Genomic DNA, 22,199 nt, shown 5'->3' with positions numbered 1-22,199 from the left:
TCCACAGAAAGGCCCATGCAGACCAGTTGTGGCAGCTTTATTCAGAGCAGCCCAAACCCAGAACTAACCCACCTGTCCATCAGCAGCAGAACGGAAGGAGAGCGGCTGAGGTCCGTGCCCCACAACCACCTGGACACATCTCATGACATTGAGAAGAAGAAGCTGGACACACAGGGGTGTACACTGGTGTCTCCATGTATGTGAACTTCGAAACCACGTGCCGCCATGCCCAGGTCAGGGCCGTGGCTCCTGCTGGGGGCAGAGGAGAAACAAGGCTTGGGAAGCGCCGGGGGAATCCCGGGGGCTGGCCATGTCCTGTCTCACAGGTGAATGGAGCCTGTGAAGATTCATTGAGCCAGACACGTGACATGAGCACTTTTCTTTACATGTATTGTACATTGCACAAGACCTCCAGCTGGCTCCCACCAGCTCACGCTCCGCTCCTTGGATATGCCAGATAGTTCGCTCCGCCTGGGCCTCTCGTATTCAGTTGGCAAACACTCTGCTGTGAGGTCACCACCACCACCAGGAAGCCCTCCTTCCTGGCCCCAGACAGAGACGGTCACTCCCTCCTCGGGAGCCATGTGCACCTTCATTTCACCCTTTATCCATCTGACGCTCTCTCCACAGTATTTATTTATTTATTTATTTTTAAAAATATATTTTATTGATTTTTTACAGAGAGGAAGGGAGAGAGATAGAGAGTTAGAAACATCAATGAGAGAGAAACATCGATCAGCTGCCTCCTGCACACCCCCCACTGGGGATGTGCCCACAACCAAGGTATGTGCCTTTAATCGGAATCGAACCTGGGACCCTTCAGTCCGCAGGCTGACGCTCTATCCACTGAGCCAAATAGGTTTCGGCTCCACAGTATTTATTGAGCACTTGCTATGTGCCAAACGTCTACGCTTGTGAATAAAGCAGGTTAGATGAAAAAGGCATCGACAAATTGCAACAAATGTCCGAAAGGCGAAGTCACACAATCAATTGGAGAACAGGACTCCCCAGGAGCTTCGCCCAGGGCCTGGCCTGTTAGGTGTCTGGGCAGATTCTACAAATGAGGGAATGACAGGAGGCCGCCTGAGGCAGGCAGGGTGGCCAAGGCCGGGGTCTGGGGCCTCCAGGACACGGGTTGTCTCTTCACAGGTGTGCACCCCCGGCTGGCAGAGCCAATGCAGGGGGAAAGGTTGGGATTCCCAGCAGCACAGACCTCCTCACGCACAAGCGTGCAGAGGCGCAAACCAACCGCTCCTCCCTCCACTCACTCAGTAAATATTAATGCAACACCCACTGTGGGGGGCGCCTATCCTAGGGGCTGTCCCCTCTACCTCCCTTCACGCCAGATGCCCAGCGGCTATTTCCGTTTCTGGGATTGAAGTCTCTCCCTGCTTCCGAATGTTTTCCCACCCCTATCTCAGTCCCCTCCACTGGACCGGGCAGGACTCCCCCCTGGCCGTCAGGGGAAACCCAGGGGGAACCTGGAGTGATGTTGCCTAGTTATTGATAAACCCAAACATGATTTAGGGGGCAGTTGTTCATTTTGCTAAAATAATATCCGCTTTACCAAAGAATTCCTAACACTATCTTAATTTGTTCTCCCAACAGGATTTTCCAGATGCTGCTAGCGGAGCATACACGGGGCTGCCCGCCCAGGAGCAATATGCCAGGACTTGAAGCAATGATGACGGCATGTGCCCGTGACCCAGCAACCCCACGCCTCGGAGTAAACCTTAGCACACGTTCCAACCGGGCTGGCAGGGGGCACGCCCCAGGCGTTCCTGGCAGCACGGTGTGCAGTGGCTGCAGATTGGAGGAGGCTCGGGCGTCCCTCGGAGTAAGTGAAGGGTGAAGGGTGCATATGGCGGTTAGAAGGTAGCCCATCTGTAGGACAATGTGGGTCAAACCCAGAAGACCTGGTTTTAAGGAAAAAGGGAAGTACATAAAATGGGACGCCTGACATGATGCCATTTTTGTAAACGTAAAACACAAAGCTCACATATACATCCCCCAAAAAGCTGCGTACTTGTTGAGGACACACATATATTTAAGGGCCTACATTGAATACATTAGAGGGGGACCTTTGGAGGGAGCGAGGGAGCGGGTTTGGGGATGAGGGGAGTTATTTAAAAATACACACATGTATATTCTTTATATAAAATAAGTGAGGGCCTTGCATGGGCGGTGAAAGTGTACTAAAAATCAAGGAGTTTAATAACAATCTTCATTTGAGGTAAAGAGTAAAATTTATGCTTTAAAAGTTTACTCTTTCTGGGAGGATGTAGTAGACATACAGGCTCTTTTTCCTATTCCCGCCGAGTACAAGTGAAAACTGTAGACATAATTGATAAAACCAGCATCAGGAGACCCTGAAAGAGAGAAGAAGGCAGATTAGCTGGGATTGCAGGATCCAAGAAACAACATGGTATGCGTTACCGGATTTATTTTTTAAAATTTGTTTCGTACATCTCACACTTGGAGCTGGCAATGCCAAGGGCCAGAACATCAAAAGCCTTCTCTCTTTAGCCCCCCCGCCCCCCCAAAAAAAAATAAAACAGAAAAGATGCAGCTAGCAAGACAGAACCATTTAAGACAATAATTATTCCTCTCTAGCCAAACACCTCCCAAAAGTCTGTGGCCCCATCCATGCCAGCAAGACTAAACGGGAAACCTAGACTTCCACCCTCAGCAGGTTGTAACAAGGCGCTCCAGTGTCCCTGCCAAGGTGCTGGCAGAGGAAGCCACGGAGGGAGCTAGGACTTTTCTCCCCACCGAAGCAGTAATAAGAACCCCACCACCTCGTGCATCAACAGAGGCCGCGTGAGGAACTGGACTCCTGACCTTATTTGGCAGTAATGAGGCAGCATCCCCACGTCCCTGCTGCAGTGGCATCAGAGGAACCCGGCTAAAGAAAGTGTAATAAGACACAGTCTCATAACACAGTACCCAAAACGGCTAAATACAGAACAAACAGAAAACCAAAGAAATAAAATGACAGAACTAAGCCCTAACACATCAGTCATTACATTAATAACACTGTATACAGATTAACGACAAAGATTGGCAGGGTAGACTAAAAAACATGACTCAATTGTATGCTATCTATTAGAAAATTACTTCAAATATAATGATATAAGCAGGTTGAGAGTAAAAAAAAATTGAAAAAGATGCATCACGCAAACATTAATCACAAAAAAGCAAAAGCAATTATAGTAATACAAGATAAGGTAGACTTCAAAGCAAAGGAAATTACCAGAGGGAAAGAGAAATATTATATAATGATAAAAAGGCCAGTCCACCAATAAGCCATAGCAATCCTAAACATGTATGCACCAAATAATAGGACTGCAAAAATATGTAAAGCAAAAACTTATAGAATTAAAAGGAGGAATAGACACATCCCCAAATACAGTTAGAGACTTGAACACTGTCTCTCAATAAATGATAGAACAAATAGGCAGAAGATCAGCAAAGATATAGAAGAACTCAATAACACCATCAACTAACAGGATCTGATCAACATTTATAGGAACACTCCACCCAGTAACAGCCCATTCTTTTCAAGTGCCTTTGGAACATATACCAAGATAGACCACATCCTGGATCATTAAAAAAACAAAACAACAAACCCAGTAAATTTCAAATAACTGAAATTATACAAAGTTGTTTGCTCAATACAATGGACTCAAACTAGGAATCAATAGCAGAAAGGTAACAAGAAAAGACTCAAATACTTAAAAACGAAACAAAAACACTTCTAACTAATCCACAGATCAAAGAGGAAGTCTCAAGGGAATTCCAAAAATATATTGAATGGGATGAAAATGAAAATAAAATATAGCAACATTTGTGGGACATAGCTAAAGTAGTGCTGAGAGGGAAATTACACCACTAAATGCACTAGAAAAGAGGCGAAGTATCCCATCTCAAGAACCTAGGAAAAATAAAAATAAAATGAACTCAAAATAAGCAAAGCAATGAAATAATAGAGATGAAAGCAGAAGTCAATGATATTGAAAACAGAAAAACAATCCTATATAATAAAAGTCCAGCGACTGAACAGCGGAAGGACCAGAACGTCTGGTCGACCAGTCACTATGATGCACACTGACCACCAGGGGGCAGACACTCAACACAGTGTGCTACCACGGTGGGAGCGCCACTCAGCTGACTGGGATGAGGGCTGCTCCCGCTGCAAACCCGCAAACCCGGGCTGATGAGCAGGAACCCAGGCTGTGATCACCACCTCCTCACCACAGGCCCCTCCTCCTCACTCCCTACTGCCTCCTCCGGACACCTGGAGGCTGCCGCCCGGCTCGCAGAGCTGACCCCGGAGGCTGGGAGGCGGGTTCGTGGCCACCACGGGACTGAGGCCTACTCCGCCACCTCTCGGTGCTGTTGTCCCTGCCCCGGCCCCGACCAAGTCCCCTGGAAAGTCAAGTGCTCTGGCTCCACGGAAGATGCCGGACCAGGGAGCAGCTACTCAGAGGGCAGGTCCACAGCCACTGGGCTGACTGGGATGAGCTGCGCTCCCACAGTGGGTGATCCCTGCAGGCCACGCCCCCCACCAGTGCACGAATCCCATGCACCAGGCCTCTAGTAGAGAAGATAAATGAAACAAAGAGCTATTTCTTTGATAAGATTAATGAAATTTATAAACTTCCAGCAAGAAAGAAAGAAAGAAGGAAAGGAAGGAAAGGAAGGAAGGAAGGAAGGAGGGAGGGAGGGAGGGAGGGAGGGAGGGAGGGAGGGAGGGAGGGAGGGAAGGAGATGCCAATTACCAATATCAGAATAAAACAAGGGGTAGATATCATTACAGATCATATAGATATCAAAAGGATAATAAGGAAATACTATGAACTACTCTACATACATAAATTTGGCAACTTAGATGAAATGTACTAATTTCTAGAAAAACACGAACTACCACAACTCATTCAATATGAAATTGATCATTTGAACTTGTAATCTTAAAACTCCTCCAAAAGAAGTATCCAGACTCAGATGTTTCACCAGAGAATTCTACCAAATGTTTAACAAAGAATTCATATCAAACCAACACAATCTCTTCCAGAAAAATAGAAGAGGAGGAAAAACTTCCCTGTTCATTTTATGAAGCTAGTATTATCCTGATACCAACATGAGACAGAGAACAAAAAAAGAAAACTACAAACCAATTATTTTCATGAATATAGATGTAAATATCCTTAACAAAATATGAGCATATAAAATTCAGCAATATATGAACAGAATTATACACCATGACCAAGTGAGGTTTATTCCAGGGATGTGAAACCAGTTCAATATTTGAAAAAGCAATCAATGTAATCCATTATTCTAAGATATGAAAGGAGAAAAATCACATGACCATGTCAATCGATAGAGAGAAAAAAACATTTGACAAATCTGACACACATTCAAGGGAAAAAAACTCTCTAAAAAATGTAGGAATGAAGGGGGAACTTCATTAACTTGATAGAGTATCTACAAAAACCCTACAGGAAGCATTATACTTAGTTATGAAAGACTAACTGTTTTCCCCCTAAAATTAGAAACAAGGCAAGAATATCTGCTCTCACATTTTTATTCAACATAATACTGGAAGTTCTAACCTATGCAATAAGGCAAGAAAAATAAATAAAAGACATTCAGATCAGAAAGGAAAAAGTAAAACTGTCCCTATTTACAAGTGATGTGATTGTCTACATAGAAAATCTCAAGAAATGTACAAAAACAAAAATTCCTAGAACTAGTAAGTAAGTTTAGTAAGGTGGCAGGATACAAGATGAGTATACAAAAAAATCAACTATATTTCTATACCCTAGCACAGTGGTCGGCAAACTCATTAGTCAACAGAGCCAAATATCAACAGTACAATGATTGAAATTTCTTTTGAGAGTCAAATTTTTTAAACTTAAACTTCTTCTAATGCCACTTCTTCAAAATAGACTCGCCCAGGCCGTGGTATTTTGTGGAAGAGCCACACTCAAGGGGCCAAAGAGCCGCATGTGGCTCGCGAGTCGCAGTTTGCCGACCACGGCCCTAGCATGAGTGTGTATGGTCATCAAAATTTAAAATATCATTTACAATCACTTTTTAAAAATGCTTATGTGTAGCCCTGTCCACTGTGGCTCAGTTGGTTGGAGCATCGTCCAGTGCACCAGGCGGTTGCTGGTTCGATTCTGGTCAAGGACACATGCCTGGTTGCAGGCATACAGGAGGCAGCCAATCGATGTTGCATTCTCACATCAATGTTTCTCTCTTCCTCTCTCTAAAAATCTATAAGCTATTCTTTTAAAAAACCTTAGGTCTGAGTCTAACAAACCATAATATAGGTCTTACATACTGAAAACTACAAAATGCTGATGAAAATAATCAAAGAAGATAAATAAATGGAGAAACATACATCAGAAGACTCAGCATAGTAAAGATATCAATTCTCCCCAAATTGACATACAGACTTAATGCAATTTCTTAAAAAAAAAAAAAGTCAATAAGATTTTTTGTAGATATAGACAATATTATTCTAAATTTTAAGTAGAAAAGCAAAGGAACCAGAATCATTGTACAATTTTTAAAAAGAACAAAATGAGAGAAATCAGTCTACTTGATTTATTATAAAGCTTATGTACAAGGCATATAAAACATATTATATACCTACAGCAATTAGCAGAGTGATTGACACATAGACTAGTGGAACACATTAGAGAACCCAGAAATTAACCACACAAATGTTCCTGACTAATGTTTTATAAGAATGCAAAAGTAATTCAGTGCAGGAAAGACAGACTTTTAAGGAAATGGTGTTGGAACAACTGGACATCCATAAGCAAAACAAAAACAAAAAATAACCTTGACCTAAGTCTCACACCTCATACAAAAATCAATTCAAAATGGACCATGGGCTGAAATGTAAAATTATAAAACTTTTAGGAAAAAAACACAGGAGAAAAACTTTGGGATCAAGGGCTAGGCAAATAGTTCTCATACTTGACACCAAAACCATGACCCATAAAAGGAAAGATGGATAATTGGACTTCAATCGAAGTGTCAAACTTTTCCTTCATGAAAAAGTTAAGAGGATGAAAAGACTATAGACTGGGAGGAAATATCTGCAAACCAATTCTCTGCCAAAGGACCAGTAGCCACAACATTTAATGAACTCTCAACAGTAAAAAAAAAAGAGAGAGAGAGAAAATCAATTAGAAAATGGGCAAAACACATGAAGAGACATTTCTCCAAAGAGGAGATACAGGTAGCAGATAAGCACTAGAAAATATGTTCAACACCATCAACCATTTGTTAAATGCAAATGAAATCATGACATAGCATTCCACACCTATCAACACGGTTACAATAAAAAATAGTGACAACCTCAAATGTTGGCAGGGATGCAGGGGAACAGGATCGTTTATACGTGGCCAGCAGAAACATCAAGCGGTACAGCCACCCTGGAAAGGAGCTGGGCAATTTCTTTTTAAAAATTAAAAGTGCGACTACCATGCGGCCCAGCAATTGCATTCCGGGACGTTTATCCCAGAGAAATGAAGACGGTTCACAAACGAACCTGCCCAGGAATGTTTATAGCAACCTGATTCAGAATAGCCCCACGCTGGAAACAATCCAGCTGTCCTTCAACGGATGAATGGTTCAGCAAACGGCGGGGCGTTCATACTGTGGAAAACTACTCGGTAATAAAAAGGAGTGACTACTGATCGACATAACAACCTGGATGGCTCTCCAGAGAATTACGCTGAGTGAGAGAAGTCAATCCCACAGCTACACGCCGCAGGATCCCATTCCTGTAACATCCTTGAAATGACAAAACTACAGAGATGGAAATCAGATGAGTGCTGGCCAGGGGTTCAGGAGGGGGTGGGGACTGACGGGAAGTGGGTGTGGCCCTAAAGGTGAGGGGTCCTGGTGGTGTCTTGACCATGTCCCTGCAGATATCCTGGATGTGATACTGTGCTCTCGCCTTGCAAGATGTACCCTTCGGGGGCAACCAGGTAAAAGGTGCACGGATCTCTGCAGGTGAGTCGACAGTTATCTCAAAAGCAAAAGACATTTTGATTTTAAAAAGACATTTAGCCAGAATGGCCTTCCCCAACCCCAGCCCCCATTCCATGAGAGTTGTGGTGGATGCCCAGCCTCTGGGATCGGGCTGCTGGGGAGTCCAGATGTGGCCGGGGAGCCGGGGGGGCCAGGGAGCCGGGGGGCCGGGGCGCCGGGGCACAGGAACCACTGCGTCACCTTTGAGGAAACTTAGAGAATGGGGTGGAGCCAGGTGCTAAAGGCAAGCAAATGTTTCAAATGTCAGAAAGAGGGACCTGTTGATACCAGAAAACAGACACTGCAGAGCTGGACATAAGCCCTGGCAGACTGCCAGGGTGGCGGGGACTGACAGTTGGAGAGGGCTAGCGGGGAGAGGGCTAGGGGGAGAGGGCTGGGGGGGAGAGGGCTAATGTGTAAGGGGGAGGGAGGATGTGTAAACCACAGGAGCCACGGCCATCTCTCAGGAGCAGTCCAGGGGGCGGGACAAAGGCTGGGCTTGCACAGGCCCGCTGGGACCCAGGGACCCTCTATGTGGAGACATACAGCATGAGAACATCACTCTCACGCAAGCCGGCGTGGCTCAGGGGTGGAGCATCGACCCATGAACCAGGAGGTCAGAGTTCGATTCCCAGTCAGGGCTCATGCCCCGGTTTCAAACTCTATCCCCAGTGTGGGGCGTGCAGGAGGCAGCTGATGAGTGATTCTCTCTCATCACTGATGTTTCTATCTCCCTCTCCCTCTCCCTCTCCCTTCCTCTCCGAAATCAATAAAAATATTTTTTTAAAAATAACATTACTCTCAGACATCCTTATGTGAAGATAAGGAATTGGAGCTCACCAGCAGCCCAGCTCTTGGGGTATAACGGATCGAATGCGTGTGATCTAATTGCGGGGATGGTTGGGAAACCGTAGCCATGCACTGCGTGTGCTGGTCGATGCGGGACCACACACATGCTCTTCACTCGTCATCACCCTGAAACTCCTTGCATCTGCCAGGTGCTTCGTACTGAGGCCACAAACTGTCCCTCTGTCCCCTTGGTCTGTTCCCCCCTCAGAATTCCCCTTTCTCAATCGTTCCTCTGGGTCCTAGCGCTAGAAAGGACCTCAGAGAATGGCCTGATGCTGCCTTGAGCCCTGGAAGGTGGAAGGTGGCATACCCCCGTTTTACAGGCAGGAGTGCTGATGCTGAGAGAGGGGAGCTGGCCAGGACCCGAACCCGGGCAGCAGCTCTCCGCCCGGCTTCACTTGGTCAGAATTGGAGGAAAGAGAGCCCCCCACCCCCACCCTCCCGCTCTGCACACAGAGGAATGATCATCAGAGTCCCTTGCCTCGCCGCCTCTCCTCGTCCCCACAACCACACCCGGGCTCAGTCCCCACTCACCCAGCAATGCAGGCGGAGAACCTCCTGGGAGCCAGGCACCGTTCTAGACTCTGGGGAACAGCAGCGAGCAAACCAGGCACAGACACCTCCCCTTCACAGCCACATTCACACTGGTCCCCTCCGGCATCCTGCTCTCCCACCTCCATCCTTCATCCGAGCCTCCTGGTCCCACACGGAGGGTCCTGTTGCTGGTGGGGGTCGGGAGGCCTGTGAGCTTGTGCCTCATATTCAGGGAAGACCTACTTTGATTTTGCAGGTTATTTCCAAATAAGGATCCACAAATAATAGGTTGTGTCATAGGCACTGATTTGACCAAAGTCAAATACCTAAAGCACAGCACGACGTCCCTAATCCTATTTGGGTATTTCTCCATGTTTTCAATATAACCAAAGGCCCAGCCAAACGGACGTGTTCAGGCCCTTCTGGACCTGCATGAGGCCCAGGGTCACCCAGCCCGCTCCCAACCTCCTCCACCACGGCCCCTGTTCCTCCCGGGCACTCTCGTCTGGGATGGAGAAGGAAAGAATCTTGCCCCAAGAGCAAGAGGGCTGGGGTTCAAGTCCTGGCCTCACCATTTACTTTTGAGACTTGGAGTTAGTTTTGCAGCCTCAGTTTCCCCATCTGTATAATGGGAACAGGGTGGTAGCCTCCAGGGTCCCTTTCAACAGTAACTCCATGCTCTCTCCTACCAGACTTCAGCTCTGTGACTCCCCCCAACTCAACTCATGTCTCTCAGGTGCACACAGTAGGCCTTCAGGAAACAGGTTCAGGACACAGAGCTGGCATGGGGCGGGTGACCCCATCCTACAGCTCTGGTCCAGGACCTGCCCGGAAGAGTCACGACTGGCCAGGAACTTGGCTGAGCTGACCCAGAACTTTCCCTTCCAAACACTCTTTGCTGGCCTCTCCTGGGAGCTTGGTAGGATGCAGAGTCCCAGGCCCCGCCTAGGCTGCTGGACCGGAATCTGCATTCTAATACGATCTCCAGGGGATTCGTTTGCACATTAATATTTGAGAAGCCCTGCCTTAAAGCACAGAATCCAGTCCCCCTACCCAGCCCAATCGCATTGGCTCAATTAATGAGTTCGTCAATCGGTAAAATGTTTAAGTAAATTCTAGCTCCTGCACCTTTCACTGCCGGGGCCTCCCACTGGGGACCAATCCAGTGTTCCCCAGAGAGCCATCCAGGCAGCCACTGGCCCCCACGTTTAGAGAGTCAGCACCCCCGGGTCAAGACAGAGCTGGCACCCATCTGCTGAAGGCGACCAACCTGTCCTGGCTGTGGCCAAGGGACTCCCTCTGCGAAGGTCTAGCTACAATGAGCTAGGTCTTTTAAATACGTTTTGTGAATGGATTTCAGAGAGAGGGAGACAGAGACAGAAACATCCATGATAGAGAACCACTGATCGGCTGCCTCCTGCACGACCCTACTGGGCATCGAGCCTGTAACCTGGGCATGTGCCCTGACCGGGAATCGAACCGTGACCTCCCGGTTCATGGGTTGACGCTCAACCACTGAGCCACACCAGCCTGGCTGAGCTGAAAGACTTTAACAGTGAGAAAGCCAAGGTGTGTCCCAGACCCCCGCTCAGGCTCCTCCCCCTAACACAGGCACACACACACACACACACACACACACACACACACACACAGCCCTGGCCATGCCTCCCCTGAGTCAGAGGGTGACTCACAGGCACCTCCCGCCTCCCTGATCTTCATGGGGAGACTGGGAATGGGAGAAGGAGAAGAGGTGTCACAGCCAAACCTGAGAAGGTGACTTGGGACACAGCTGGGCAGGACACAGAGCTGGCAGGAGGGGGGTGACCCCATCCTACAGCTCTGGTCCAGGACTGCCAGGGTCAAGGCCAGGGTTAGAGGTAGGACTCCAGGGTGGCCTGCCTGTGCCAGCTTAGAAAGCAAGGCAGGTCACCAGGTCAAGTTCTTCCCTCCTTCACGAGCCCCACCGGCCCGTGTGGAGGCCTGGACACGGAGGGAGAAGGACGATACCAGGACGGGCACCAACCATGGCTGCCCAGGGAGTTGTTGGGGGGTGGCCACTCAGACTGGCAGCCAACCATCCCCGACACCACTGGGCCCCGCCCCACCTGACCTCATCCGGGGACCACATCCCCCATGGGCAAGTGTGTAGACAAGGGAGGGAGTCGCCGGGTTTCACGGACGAATGGCCAGAACCTAGACCGAGGCAGGGACCACACGGGTTTGGGTGATCATGTTATCTGCCGCCCCCTCCCCGCCCCACCCCACCCCGCCCATCGCTTCAGGAGCAGCCAGCAGCAGAGCGGTGGGCTGGGCGAACACGTGGCCCGTGGGCAGGACCCCTGGGGTTGGGAGGACCATGCCACCCCCTTGAGACCTGGGGCCCACCGCAGTTTCCCTGTTTGGATAACTTCCCACCATCACTGACTGTTCTGGGCGTCTATTATTCTATGACCCCGTAGAGGGGGAGGGTACCCTGGGGCCGCCCTTGGCAGGGCTGGCCCGGGGCAGGGGGCTCCCGAGGAGGAAGCTTGGGAAGACAGACACTCCCCCACCCTGCGCTCCCCCAGACACCCCATGTCCCACTTCCCCACTCCAAACCCCTCCATGTCCCGGTGCGTCCTCTGGGCTGAACCCTGGACCCAGAGGGGACCTGAGGCAGGCGACTGGTGCCTGACCGGAGATGCGGGGGAGGTGGAGTGAGCAGGGAGTCCCCTGGGTCTGGGAGCTTCTCCCTAGCGTTGCCCAACTGCTTCCCAGGCCGGACAGGTGGTCGGGGTACAGGGCTGGGGGCCGGGCAGCAGCCCCCACGCCCCTGCTTTCCGCCTTGATTAGCGGAAACATTCCTACATCTGTCACGGCAAGACAGCCCGCTCCCCGGCGTCAATCACCCGGGAAACGCAAACACATTCTGGCTGCACCCAGACTTTCTTTCCATAAAGTCACAGGCACCCGCAGGGCACCCCGCCCCCACCCCAGAGCCAAGGGGACAGGTGTGGGGGGGAAGCCCCCCCAGACTCCAGTGTCTGCGGCAGCCGGGGAAGGACTGAGTCACAGCTCTCCCTTCCCTCCTTACACACACACACACACACACACACACACACACACACACACACAGCTCCCAGCAAAACAAGGATGATGCACGCGGCCACGCCCACAGACAGCTGTGCACACAGACACTCAGACACACGGACCACTGACCACAAACCCACAGAGAGGGGGGGGCAGCACGACCCCACTCGGCTGAGCTCCTGGAGGGCAGAGATCGCAGCTCTCCGCATCCGGCACACAGTAGGTGGGCGGCGAGCCCTTCGACACTCCTCTAGAGTGTTGTACCCATTTCTTTTCTTTTTTTTCTTTAATATATTTTATTTATTTTTTACAGAGAGGAAGGGAGAGGGATAGAGAGTTAGAAACATCGATGAGAGAGAAACATCGATCAGCAGCCTCCTGCACACCCCCAACTGGGGATGTGCCCGCAACCAAGGTACATGCCCTTGACCGGAATCGAACCCGGAACCCTTCAGTCCGCAGGCCGACGCTCTATCCACTGAGCCACACCAGCCAGGGCTTGTACCCATTTCCTTCATCCACTTCCATTGCCCTCTCCCCCCACTAGGACATGAGGTCACTTGGACAGGAACTTTCTCCTGTTCACAGCTGTATCCCAGCACAGGGCTTGGCACATAGTAGGTGCTCAATAAACACCCACAGTCCTGCCATCCCCCCACCCGCATCCCCCAATCCAGCCTCCCACAGAGCTGCCTGCTTCCCCAGGAGGGCAGATAGCTGTGCCCACACACCCTTCCAGAGCCCAGGTGCACCAGCCCCTCCCCCCACCTGGCTCCGAGTAGCCACCAGCTGACCCACACAACCCTCTATCCTCAACTCCCCAGCCCATCCCCCGCACTCTCCTAGGACATGGCCCTGCCCACCCCCTCCTGGCCCTGGCCTTGCTCCCCTCCCTGCAGGCCTGACCCACCTGTTGCAGGACAGCCTGCCTCAAGGTCAGGTTCACCTCTACGCCCTCCTTCAAGGCGTCCTCCCCAACTCCCCTGCAGGGAACAGGACACCCTCAGTGCCTGGCGTGCTGACCAGAGCTTCCTGCTCTTCCAGTGCTCACAGCATGCCATGCTCTTTGTGGCACAGCAGGCGTGCAGGGCTGGGGTGCTGGCCTCGGCTCCCAGTGCCCTGGAGCAGGCTCCCTCGCGCCTGGACAGGGGGCTTGGCCATGGGACTTGCTCTGGCCAAAGGGATCGGACATGAGCAAAAGTCAGAAACATGCTTGACCATTATCCTCTGATGGTCCTGCCTTCGCCTAGAGAAGCCCAGAGAGCCACTGTCCAAACAGGGGGAGCGGCAGGGGGAGCAGATCTGGACCCCACCCACAGCTTGGAACCAAGTCCAGTTGACCCTCAGGCCGGGAAGGGACAAGTGAGAGCCCAATGCTCCCTGCTTGTGGTGTTAGCGTGGTTAGTGGGGCGGGGGGGGGGGGGGCGGGTGTCGGGGGGCAGCGGGAGGGGGGGGTGCGGAGAGGTGCCCGAGCCGTGGAGCTCGCTGTGGCTGCTGGGCTCCAGGGCTGTGGCGAGGCTGAGCCCTCAGGTCCCGTTCCTTCACCCCCATCCTCCTCCAGGGCCAGAGTCAGCCAGACCTTTCCCGGAACAGACCCAGTCGGCCCAGACCTTTCCCGGAACAGACCGTGGCTCAAGCACAGAGACCTCGCCGGCCTCCTCTCCTGATTGAGGCAAATCCTGGGAAGATGTTTGAAGGGATTCAGAAGAGAAAAGCTCACAGAGCAGTTCCCTCCCCCCCCCCCCCCCCCGCCAAGTTTTTATTGTGGGAAAATACATACACCATGAAGTTTACCATCTTAGCTACGTTGAGGCATACAATTCCCTGGTTCTCAGTAATTCGTATTGTTGCACAGCCATCACCACCTCCAGCCCCAGAACTCTTTTCATCTTGCAAAACTGAAACTCTGTCCCCATTGAACACTAACTGCCCCTCCCCCCGCCTGGCAGCCGCCATTCTTTCTGTCTCTATGACTTTGACTCCACTCGGTACCTCATTTAAGTGGGATCATACAGGTGTTTTGACTGGCTTGTTTCACTGAGCATAATGTCCCCAAGGCTCACCCGTGCTGTAGCATGTGTCAGACTTGCCTTCCTTTTTCAGGCTGACCACTATTCCATTGAACGTATAGATGCCACTTTGCGTGTCCATTCACCCCTCTGTGGGCACTGGGCTGCTCCCACCCCTTGGCTTGTGTGAAGAAAGCTGCTGTGAACCTGGTACCCGTATCTCCTAGGACAGGTCGGCAAACTCATTAGTCACCAGAGCCAAATATCAACAGTACGATTGAAATTTCTTTTGAGAGCCGAAAACCGACTTCTGCGCATGGGCCACGAAGTTTCAATCGCACTGTACGTGCGCGCCCGCACATGGTATTTTGTGGAAGAGCCACACTCAAGGGGCCAAAGAGCCGCATGTGGCTTGAGAGCCGCAGTTTGCCGACCACGGTCCTAGGAGACTCCGCTTTCAGCTCTTCTGTGTGTGCATCCAGGAGTGGGGCTGCTGCATCACATGGGGATCCTCGTTTTTTGAGGAGCCACCAGACTGCTTTCCACAGAAGCTGCACAGGGCAGTTTCACAGTGACTCTGAGTTTGACCTTGAAGGTGACCCTTGGCGTGCAGACGTGGGGATGGAGGGAGGAGGTGCAGCCTGAGCAGCAGGCTGGGAGGAAGCGGCTGGGATGGGGCCAGGGCAGAGGGCTTCGCGCATCTTAATGGGGTGTGACCCTCATCTGGGGACCGGAGCCCCAGAAGGTTTTATTTTGTTTGTTTGTTTTTAACATTTCAACTTTTTATTTATATTTTTTAAAAAATATTTTTATTGATTTAAGAGAGGAAGGCAGAGGGAGAGAGAGAGACAGAAACATCAATGATAAGAGAGAATCCTCCATCAGGTGCGGATTGAGCTCCCAACTCAGGCATTGCTGTGACCAGAATCGTACCTAGTAAATCGATGCTCAACCACTGAGCTGTGCCAGCTGGGCAACATTTCAACTTAACACATATATATATGATTTTAGAGAGAGCGGAAGGGAGAGAAAGAGAGAGAGAGAGAGAGAGAGAGAGAGAGAGAGAGAGAGATCATCAGCTGCCTCCCAACTGGGGATCAAATCCAAACCTGGGTACGTACCCTGACCAGGAATCGAACCCATGACAGTCAGTGTATGGGATGACACTCAACCAACTGAGCCACCAGGGCCACAGGTTTTGAGCAAATGAATGACTTGACCACTCTGTCCACCCAGAAAGCTCCGGCCACTGAGAGTGAAGTAGACAGCGGCAGAAGATTTGGGGGGCGGGAGGGGGGAGCCCAAGAGGAGGCTCTGGATGGTTGAAGCCAGAGCGAGTGAAGCTATGAAACCAAGGCCTCAAAAGGAAGAAGAAAGAACAGTGACGACGGAGCCAGGCCGACAGGGCAGGGGCCAGCGTGAGGCCCGTGGAGCACCTGCCTCGGGCACACAAGTCTAAATAAATATATTTCTTTTTTTCTTTTTTTTTTAATTGATTTTTTACAGAGAGGAAGAGAGAGAGATAGAGAGTTAGAAACATCGATCAGCTGCCTCCTGCACACCCCCTACTGGGGATGTGCCCGCAACCAAGGTACATGCCCTTGACCGGAATCAAACCTGGGACCCTTGAGTCCGCAGGCCGACGCTCTATCCACTGAGCCAAACTGGTTTCAGCTAAATAAAGATATTTCTATTTTATTTAAATGGAAGAAGTGACAGGGTCAAGATCAGGGAGGGGCAAGAGAGGCATTGCGCCAGGGCAGGGTTGGAGCCCGGCTTTCATTGAAATTTGAGACTTGGCTCATTGCAGAACTTTTGCATTAACTGTATTTGGAAGAATGTTGGCGTTGGGGGTGTAGCTCAGTGGTAGAGCACGTGCTTCGCATGTACGAGGTCCCTGGTTCGATCCCTGGCACCTCCACTTTTCCTTCCACCAACCCCTTTGCCCGTGCTTTTCCTGTTCGTAGGAAAAGGGAGCCCAGTGGGTTACTTTTGTTGTTCTCCCACTCCCTGGGGCTTACCAGCTCCCAGCTCAGGGCATTGGCAAAAGGAAGGCAAGAGGGAGGAGGAAGGAAAAAATTGCATTAAAGTATTGCTTATCTTGCCTCAGCCGGTTTGGCTCAGTGGATTGAGCATCAGCCTGCGGACCAAAGGCAACCAATTGATGTGTTTCTCTCACATCGATATTTCTCTCTCTCTCTTTCCCTCTCTCTGCCCTCACTCTAAAAATCAATGGGAAAATACCCTCGTGTGAGAAGATAGATAGATAGATAGATAGATAGATAGATAGATAGATAGATATAGACAGATAGATAGATTACTTATCCTGATCACTGGATTTTTGGTGCCCCCTGGAAATTTGCTCAGGGGTGAGCACCTCATTCACCCACCCTAGTCCTGGGCTGAGGGACAGATCCATACATCATCCAAGAGCATCCACTGGGGGCCGGTGATGTGCCTGCAAATGCATGGGACCCAGGGGTCCAATAATAAGTGAAGTAGTTGTAGTTCTTTGTCCTCAAGTTTACAGCCAAGTAGAGATAATAAATCCGAGGGGAGAGCCCGGGCAGGTGGTCTCCCCCTGCGCTAGCCTGGAGGAAATGATGGAGTGGAACACAGAAGACAGACCTGGGGCCGCTATTTTGCTTCATTGTTTTGCCCACCCACTCCCCGAACCCTATATCATGGGGCTCGAACCCGTGGACCCCTGTCCTCTATAGACACTAAAAATACCAGCCACCCATGGCCTCTCATTCCCCTGCACCCCGGGCCTTCGAGGCTCACCAATCAGATGCACCGGCCCAAGACTTAAAAACAGACCTTGTGCTGCCGAGAAGCAGAGGGCCTCAGCGCTGAGCCGCCAGGGCAGCGGTGCCCGGGGCTGGTGCCGGGTGTGGGCACGCTGGTCCCAGGGGGGCCGCCGCATCCTGTGGGTGTTCGCCGGCTGACCTCCTGGGCCGTCTGGGAGTACCGATCCTGTCTGCAGCCCGAGCCCAGGTCTCCTGCTCAGTCAGGATTCATGAGTCACCCAGCATTCTTTGAATACCCTTTTGAATATCTATTCTTTGAACATCCTCTTCTGCTTAAGTTCACCTGAGTTGGTTTCTAACGCCTGCACGAAGAATGCTGCCTTATATAGAAGTCGGTGCCAGGGGCGGCTGCAGACAATGGGTGCTGGAGGAAATTCAGAGAAGCGGGGTAGGCTGTCTGATCCGCTTGGCTGGAGACAGGAAAACCCCAACACGTGACGTGACGAGGGAGCGGGCCTGGAATCCCGTGCATGCAGAGGGAACGGGGAATTCAGAGTCGCCGCCCAGGTCACCTGGAATGAAGAGCCCATTGAAGGCCCAGCTTTGGGACGGAGACGCCAGCCCTGGGAGAGAATGGAAGGACGGGGCAGCAGACTGTGGGCGTGGCTGCTGATTCTCTCAGGGCCGCCGGTTGAGGAAACAGATGACAGACGGTGCCCGCGGGGTCCAGGCTCTGTCTCCTGCTTCGACCGTGTTGGGACCGAACAGACCCAGGGACGCCCCTGCTTCCAGCCTCTGACCACCCTCCACCGTCTTTCCAGCCGCCACTTCTGGAACCACCTCCGAGACCAGCCGACACACCATTGTTTTTCTACCTGAACTCCTCGTTGCCCAACACATGAGCTCCCAAATGCGTCAGCATTATCCCACCGAGGTGGAGGCTGCGGTCACCGCCTGGCCCCCTGCCTCTGCGCCCCCCACACCCACCTCTCCCTGGGCTTCTGTTTCCATGGGGACCATGTGGCTCCCCAGGGCTGGGCCACCTCTTCCTCCAGGTGGCGGAGAAGAAGCGTGAGGGCGCTGAGCATCTTAAAGCTGCCCAACCAGCGAGGTGGCCGCGTTGTCTTCCAGGACGTGCAGGAGCCTCCCCAGGTGAGTGGGCAAAACTCAGGACGCCGTGGCAGCCGCCCTGGCCTGGGAGAGGAGCCTGAGCCAGGCCCATGTGGCGCTGCAGGCCTGGGTTCTACCCGCAGGCCCTCGTCTCTGCGACTTCCTGGAGAACCACTTCCGGGGCGAGGAGGTGAAACTCATCAAGAAGATGGGCGACACCTGACTCCCCTCTGCAGACTGGCTGGCCCCCAGGCTGGGCTGGGCCAGTATCTCTTCGAAAGGCTCATCCTCAAGTACGACTAGGAGCCTTTGGAGCCCAGAGGCCTTTGAGCGGCCCCTCAGCACTCCCCTGGTGTCTGGTTTTTGTCTGAGCCTCTCCCCGAAACTACCAGCCATTCTTTAACCACCCTGAAGCCCTCTCCCATGCACTGGACCAAATGGAAAAAAGAAGGGAAGGAAGGAAGGAAGGAAGGAAGGAAGGAAGGAAGGAAGGAAGGAAGGAAGGAAGGAAGGAAGGAAGGAAGGAAAGACAATATCCTAAATCCTGAACTCTTGGCCCAAGAAGACCCAGTTCAAAAACTGAGGACTCCCATGCTTGCTAAAAGTGCCTCTTCATTCTCGCAGCCACAACGATGAGAGACCCAAAAATGAAACTCAAAATTTGGGCTCTGGCGACCGACCCATCGGCTGCTGCCTGGCCTCACCAGCTCTGCCCGGTGGAAGCGAGACTGCTGAGTATGGAAGAGCAAGCTCAGCATCTGCACGGAGTCACAGGGGAGGTTTGGGGCGAAGCTGAACCTCCCGAACCCCTGCCCAGCCCCCCATTGCGGGCAGAAGCAGCCTCTTCTCACTGTCTGATGAGGCTGGTCCTACCTTAACAGGTCCCTGAAAGACGCCTCCTCTTGTCTCTCCCCCCCCCCCCCCCCCCCTCAGTGTCTTCAGACCACAGCTGGGGCAGAATTGAATATCAACCCAATCCAAAATCTGGGCAAAACTTGGCTATTTCACATCATCAGAAATCTGGTGGCAATGTGTGAATGGCTCCGCTGAGTGGGCTGTGTTAACACAGCACACCAACCGGCGGTTCTGGCTTTCGGGTGCCAGCCTCCTCGCTGGGGGTGGCTCTAATTGTTTCCGGGGCTGGTATGCTGGCTGGCACGGGGCACTGGAGCCTGACGCAGCGCTGGCCCCCGCTCACTGACGTGGAGATGACAGAAGTGCCGAGTATAGCGTAGAGGCGGAGTGCAGATTAACCACAGGGGCCCCGAGCACCCAGCCACACCCCTGTGAGAGCCCCACCGCCTCCAGAGACCTCAGTGTGGGGGAGAACGAGACCCTGGGAGGGCAGAGGCCCCTGGCACAGTGACTGCCAGGGATTGAGAGCAGGTGTTGGTGGGGTTAATGGGTCACAATGTCCCGGGGAAAATGGGTGAGTGACCCACAAGGCTCTGTGGCTTCTATAAGCAGAAAGGTCTGTTAAACAGAGGTCTGACTTGAGCCCCCAGAGGCAGACCCTGGTGCCTGCCCAGGCCCAGACCCTAGTCAGTTCAGAGACCCAGAGTTCCCTAAATGAGGAACGGGCCTGCTGTGACAGTCAGAGTCTGTGCCATAAGCCCCCAGGGGCCGTGGCCGCTTACAGGAGACCCGTGTGCCCTGGGGAGCGGGGGAGGGGCTTGGACCTCCGAGTCCCTGCTTCCTCGTCTGTAACACGGGACAATGGCATCGCCTGAAAGGATTGCCGGGTTAATTGAGTAGAATAATGGGATGGTGCCTGGAATACAAATGCATGTGTTGGCTGCAGCTGAACTTTTAATCCCTCTGTGACTTCATGGTCATTGTTTCCATCTTCACTGTGCTGTGATCAGCCATTTGCTGGGTGAGAGTTAAAAAATAACCCTACCGTGGACTGCGGGTACAGTACGCACCAGGAGCCATGCTCGGGCTCACGTCTCTAACCTACACAACAGCTCTGCCAGGCCGTGCAGCGGGAGCTAACAATGCTGGCAGGAGGACCTCGTCATGCACTGTCGCTAAACCTGTGTTCTCTCTACTGGGGCACCAAGCTCCTTAGAAGTTAATAAAACGAGGCAGGTACAGAGCTTGGGACATGGTGACAGTGATAAATAGAGAGGAGATGAAGGAGGGGGGTAGGTGGGTGAGTAAATGGCTGGATGGGTGGGTGGATGGGTGGGTGGGTGGATGGATGGATGGATGGATGGATGGATGGATGGATGGATGGATGGATGAGTGGATGGATGACTAGGCAGATGGATGGATGGATGGATAGATGGATGGATGGATGGATGGATGGATGGATGGATGGATGAGTGGATGGATGAGTAGGCAGATGGATGGATGGGTGGGTGGATGAATGGATGGATGGATGAGTGGATGGATGAGTAGGCAGATGGATGGATGGGTGGGTGGATGAATGGATGGATGGATGAGTGGATGGATGAGTAGGCAGATGGATGGATGGGTGGGTGGATGGATGGATGGATGGATGGATGGATGGATGGATGGATGAGTAGGCAGATGGATAGATGGGTGGGTGGGTGGATGGATGGATGGATGGATGGATGGATGGATGGATGGATGAGTAGGCAGATGGATGGATGGGTGGATGGATGGATGGATGGATGGATGGATGGGTGGGTGGATGGAAGGAGGGAGAGGTGTAGACATGGAAGGAGATGATGGCTGGTAGACTTAGAAGATGGATTCGATATGACCCCATCCTTGAGGATCTCTCAGTCCAGGAAGCTGCAGTGCTAAACAGGGAGCCAGCTGAGGAACTGAAATAGCTCATCTGTGATTAGTGACACCCTCAGAGTCTGCAGTTTTCCAGCCACACCATAGTGCGTGTGGTGATCAGCCAGGCAAGCTGTGACTTGGACCGACACACCTAATTGCTCCAATAACAGACCTTTATGTTCATTCATTCGACGGGCATTTACTGAGCACCTAATGTGTACCAGGTACTATGCTAGACTCTGGGGACAGCGTCATGAACAAAATAACTCCATGTGGAGTTTCCATGTGGAGACGAGGAAAGATGTAGATGTGGGAGGAGCTGACAGGAATCAGTACTATGGAGATAAGTAAAGCAGGTAACAAAGGGGGTCTGGGCCAGGATCTGCTTTTTGGAAAGACTGGACAGAGCCTGGTCTGACACTTGGTGGGAGGCCTGAAGGAAGGGCGGGGGCCAGTCGGGCCTGGAAGTCAGGCAGGGATCTAGAAGGAGCAGTGACATTCCTAGGATCACACAGTAACTGGGCAGCTGAACGGGGACTATAACCCACATTATGTGCACGTGTTGGGGTTCTGGGGCTCCTGGTCTGACCCTAAAACAGTGGAAACACCCCAGACATGGTGTCGGCAGAGGGGACCTTGTCGGGATCTGGCCAGTGGGGAGCTGTGTGACCTTCATCTCTCTAAGCCCATTAGCCATCACTTCACTGCTCATGTGCTTCTCCATTCCTTAAAACAAGCTTGTGAGTATTAAGAATTCACAGATACGTTACTTCACCAGCGGTAAACATTCGCTATTTTGTTATTCATGGAGGCAAATGCTAAGCCTCCAAAGGGAGCGAAGTACTGCGCTGGCACAGGCCTGGACCCTCTCATTTCATCTCCTGGTGAAGCTGGCCCCTCCCCCTCCAGCCAGAGCCTGCCCGGGTGCCTGGTGCCCGGGCCCAGGACACTGGGGGTTGGTGGAGAGGGGAGCATCCCACACACGGGGTTGGGCAGGCAGGGTGAGGCGTTTCCAGGTAAACCCCTCTGACCTGCTCCACCCGCCACCCCACCGGCCCACTCCGCTCCCTCA

At 51.8% G+C, this 22,199-nt stretch overlaps 1 long non-coding RNA gene across 1 annotated transcript; it reads right to left on the bottom strand.

The window, feature by feature from the left end:
• Positions 1-694: 694 nt before the first annotated feature.
• Positions 695-17,601, bottom strand: LOC307102235. The gene is made up of 3 exons (XR_013813724.1): positions 17,334-17,601; positions 2,842-2,905; positions 695-2,369 (listed from the first exon to the last, which is right to left on the bottom strand). It is a non-coding gene; the product is annotated as an uncharacterized lncRNA (long non-coding RNA).
• Between the last annotated feature and the right edge of the window lie 4,598 nt (positions 17,602-22,199).

Source organism: Cnephaeus nilssonii (genome assembly GCF_951640355.1).
Source record: "Cnephaeus nilssonii genome assembly, chromosome: 6".
Lineage (NCBI taxonomy): Eukaryota > Metazoa > Chordata > Mammalia > Chiroptera > Vespertilionidae > Cnephaeus > Cnephaeus nilssonii.
The sequence above is the reverse complement of the archived record's forward strand: the minus strand, read 5'-3'. Positions and strand labels throughout refer to the sequence as shown.